The 4,798-nt window shown below is 44.8% G+C and overlaps 1 pseudogene; it reads left to right on the top strand.

Annotated features, from left to right (window-relative positions):
- The first annotated feature begins 1,334 nt into the window (after window positions 1-1,334).
- Window positions 1,335-2,104, top strand: LOC101647358 (annotated as a pseudogene).
- Window positions 2,105-4,798: the final 2,694 nt, after the last annotated feature.

The raw sequence follows: 4,798 nt of genomic DNA, 5'->3' as shown, positions 1-4,798 counted from the left end.
AATTATTGAATTGTATGACATGTGGCTGAAGTGCTAGTAAAACCATTAAAAAAGAAAGCCTCATCTTCTACTGCCAGGGAAGTATAGGTTTGTATATATGTTAAACATACACATATGATATGTTCATAGAGGACACAGTTACAGACACTTCTCAGACCAAACACCTTGCAGGATTAGTTTTTCTGGGTTTGAAGGCTTAGGACCTTAGTCTTTATGGGGAAACTCAGTTTACAAATTAGGGAGGTGGGCTTCAAAAATCTCATTTTTTCACAAACTTTTAAAAGTCATCATATGAGGGGGTACTCCCCCCAAAATGGATTTTTCCCCAAAAGCTGTGTATTTAAATTTCCCCCCTAAAACAATCTTGTCACCTTCAAAATACCTTCCATTTGTCAAATCTGCGATTCCATTCTTGGAAACATTTTTCAAACTCATCTTTGGGCGACTGACAGCACCTCCCTCATTTGCTTCTTCACTTCTTCTATATTGTCAAATCTCACGCTTTTCATCTCCCTCTTCATTCGCAGAAACAAAACGAAGTTGCAGAGTGAGGTCAGGTGAGTAAGGTGCAAGGGACAAGAGAGACATGACTTTTTTTTTTTTTATCAAAAACTAGCACACTGAGATGGTTGCATGAGCAGATGCATTGTCATAGTGGCAAAACCAGTCCCGTCTGCCACCAATCAGGCCTTTTTGTCACACGCTGTCATGCAATCCTTTCAGTGCCTGTTAATAGAAAGCTTGATTAACAGTCTGACTTGGCGGAATGAACGCCAGATGCACTATGACTTGACATTTTTGCCCGTTTGGGAAGTTAGATGTCCAGAACTAGATTGGTCATCAACTGACATTTCACATTTTTTGAAATGAAAAAAACCACTCGTACTCTTTTGAGTTTTTTCCATGACACTGTCTTTGTAACGTATAGTCAACACCACAAGTTTCTGAGGCATTTTTCACCGAGCAGGAAACAAAATTTCACAGTTGCACATTGTTCTCCTAAATCAGCCATCACAAAAAAGCAAGGTTCAAGTGAAACTGCTTTTACAAAAAAAAATTAACTGTGACCAGAGAGAATCTTCCCAGGCAACGCCACTGGGTGCACTAACTCAGAGCGAGTTACTTGATGTTCTCCTAGTAGGAGTGAGTTGCTTGATGTTCGCCTAGTAGGAAAAATGTGTACTATGAAAGCTCTGCTCTGCCCAGCACAATGCCTTTTTGGGGGGTACTCCCTAGTCTGTGTTCACAGAATTCATGTTCTGCATCTTAGAAAGATGAATGCCATCTGAGGGTTGTAATAGTTTCCAAGCAGCGCTCTCATCTAGCAGTCCAACATGCTGACTGTAAAGAAGGGCAAGAAAGTGGCCCCAGCCCGTGTGGTCATCAGGAAGCAGGAAGCCAAGAATATGGTGGACCCGTTTAAGAAAAGGCCCAAGAATTTGGGTATATCAGGACATCCAGCCAAAGAGGGTCCTCACTTCTGTCAGCTATAGTGACAGAAGGCACATACTACCTGCCGTCAGCCAGTTCACCCAGGCCCTGCACTGTCAGACAACTACTCACCTGCTGAAACTGGCCCACAGGGATAGGCCTTAAATGAAGCATGAGAAAAATCAGAGGCTGCAGGCCTGGGCAGAGAAGAAAGCTGCTGCCAAAGGGGATGTCATCCCCACCCACCCCCAAGAGGTGGCCTGTTCTATGAGCTGGAATTAGTATTGTCACCACCCTGGTGGAAAACAAGAAGGCTCAACTGGTGCTGATCGCATAGTGTGGACCCTGTCAAGCTAGTTGTCTTCTTGCCGTAAAATGTCTTTCTATGTCATAAAATGGGGGTCCCCCACTCTATCATTAAGGGGAAGGCCTGGCTGTGGTGGGTGGCCCACAAGAGACGTACAGCCCTGTCACCTTCACACAGGTGAACTCGTACGATGAAGTAGCCCAGGCCAAGCTGGTGGTAGCAATCAGGACCAACTACATCGACAGATATGATGAGATCAGCTGGGGAGGTAATGTCCTGGGCCCCAAATTAGTGGCTCACATCACCAGGCTGGAAAGGCCCAGGTCAAAGAACTTAGCACCACAGTGGGTAAATGTACACAGCTAGTTTTCTGTACATAAAAATAAAACTAGTTCTTTAGCCTTTATCCATTTGTCATTGTGATTGGAGGCATGCATGTCTGTGGGGGGGTTCAGGCAAACATGCTCAGAGCTGTATGAAGCTCTTGTGCCCAGCTCTGATGTTTTTGTTGGTCAAGATAAGAAAGCCCTGAAACAGCTGGGCTACTGGGAAGAAATAAAGGCGCATTGTGGAAGTGAGGGGCTCTACTTCTACCTCGTGACCCAACATGAAAGTTTGCAAGCAGTTCTCTAAGATACAGCTGGTAGTCTGTACTTGTTAGGAGCAAATGAGAAAGGGGCCCTCACTATAAGGCAGAGTTGGCGACAGAAAGGAAGAAGGCAAAGGCAGAAAATAGTTTTGAAGGTTTATTTCAGAGCTCCTGGGCAAGGTTCCCGGGTCCCTAGGTAGGGGTCATAGAAGTTGTGCTGCCTGGAACGGAGGGGAGGGGTTTTATAAAACTGGTCTAAGGTAAAGGCAATTAAGGAATTTTCCATTGCGGTCTGGCTGTTTTGCAAGGTGGGCAGTTAGTAACACCGTAACAATGTGATGATGTAATAATGCTTTTCTGGAGCCGCTATTCTTCTGCATCTGGGCTTTATAGGCCATCCTCAGGGGTTATTGGCACTATTGCGCACTGTGGTCAGGGTAATTGCTCCATTTGCCTGCCCCACCAGTCCCCCTTTCTGGCTAACATTCAACTTCGAGAGAAGAAACTAGTTTATTGTGGGAAACTAACAAATGTCATTCCTGCAGATTCTACCCTAACAGCTATGCTGCCTCGAAGTGAGCACATGGTTGATTCTGTCTCCCTGTAGAGACAGACATTCCCTGATTATGTCCTCCCACCAAGGCACCCAGCCCCTCTCATGTCTTCCCCTAATGCAGGTATTGGGTTTCCTCACCTGTGAGCTCAGGGACTTAACTGTGATCACCACCCACCTTGTGACATATGTAACTACTGAATATTCATATTTTATGGCTACCTATAAATAGCCCCAAAACAATAAAGACACACTCTCTCTGGCCCTGTCCCCCCTCCTCTGGTCCTCCTTCCCCACTTCCTCTCCTGCCCTTCCCACCATCTGCATCCCCACGTGGACCACCAAGCAGAGCTGAGGTGAACATGCTACCTTGAAATGTGTCTGACTCCCTCATTTTACTCTCTCTTCTATCTCCTCTACGACTTTACTATAGTCTTTATATATTCTAGCTGTACAATTATACCTACAGGACCCATGATGATTTGTTAGGGACTGGCTACACTGACAGTTTATAGGGCTGACAGAGGACACCAGCCATGGCCTCCTTTACTGAGACCTGGAAAGTGTCTGGCTACTGCTACCAACTGTTCTGATCAGGGGCACAATAGATGGGCCTTCAGAGTAAAGAAAAGGAAAACAGAATACAATTTAAGTTCTTGAATGGTGCAGGCTTCCTGGACAAGTTGAGATGAGAGGATTCCCTGAGATTATTAATTCACTGTGCTACTCTTTAAATCTTGAATCCAAACTATCACCTGAGGACCTGGCTTACCCAATAAGCAAGATAAGCACTGGCTGACTTGTGTTTACTTGGGAGCCCTGGTGGGGAATTGGTTACTTTGGGGCTGCTCACTGAAAGGTCAGCAGTTTGAAACCAGCTGCTCTGCAGGAGAGAGATGGGGCTTTCCACTCCTGTAGACTTAACGGTCTCAGAAACACCTGGGGCAGTTCTACCCTGTCCTACAGGGTCCCTATGAGTATGCATTGACTCAATGGTGACTTGTGTTTACTAATCTTCAGTCAACAGTTTCACATGGCTTACGATGAAAACCCTGTAAAACTAGCTGCTACAGATTAGTGAAGGAGCACATGTAAAACCCATGCTTATCTTGCTATTGGTGATCTGACATGTCCCAAAATTACTGAAATAATAGATCGGCACACAAAATCAAGTGCTCCATTAAAAAAACTGTGAAACTCGCCCTCATAAAAGATCACTGAAGATATTGGTGCTAGAGCAAAGTATGGTGAAGAAATCAGATGGTGCCTGGCTATCAGAAAGAATAGCATCTGGGGTCTTAAAGTAAGGTGACCAGATTTAAAGTGGGACACCATTGACGGGGTGGGGTGGGGGGGTGGTTCTTGATTAAAAATTTGGTCTATATGGACCAAATAGACCATTCCCTAGCTTGTCGTGCATTCTTTCCAAAAATTGGGACTTTTTTAAAACACCAAAAATTGGGACTGTCCCGCCAAAAGCGGGACGTCTGGTCAGCTTAGACTTGTCATCAATTAAGCAGTCATCTAAGGGAGGCATTAACTAAGCCCACATGGAAGAAGCACACCAACCTGTGTGATCTAAGGATTGTAAGCAATGAAATCCAAATCTGGGGGAGAGCTTAAATTCTGAACTCAGTGTGCTATGAATGACAGTGGAGGCCCAAATCTATTTGCAGGGTCTCTACATGGTCCCTAAAGCAATCTAGAGATACAACATAATCCAAATCCAAATCCCAAAGACATTCTCTAAATAAATGGGGAAACAGATTACCAATTTCATAAGGGTAGGCAAAAGACCCAAGAGAGAAGATAGCTTTCAAAAAAGAATAACAAAGTAGAGGCCTGACGCTACCTGGTCTACTGTGATCTACCTAGCCACAGTGTCGAAGCAGCCTGGTGCTGGTACAACTTACAAGTT

Source organism: Echinops telfairi, unplaced genomic scaffold (genome assembly GCF_000313985.2).
Source record: "Echinops telfairi isolate 266 unplaced genomic scaffold, ASM31398v2 ScPeMD7_2010;HRSCAF=2546, whole genome shotgun sequence".
Taxonomy (NCBI): domain Eukaryota; kingdom Metazoa; phylum Chordata; class Mammalia; order Afrosoricida; family Tenrecidae; genus Echinops; species Echinops telfairi.
Note: the sequence above shows the minus strand (reverse complement) of the source record. Positions and strands in the feature narration are given on the sequence as shown.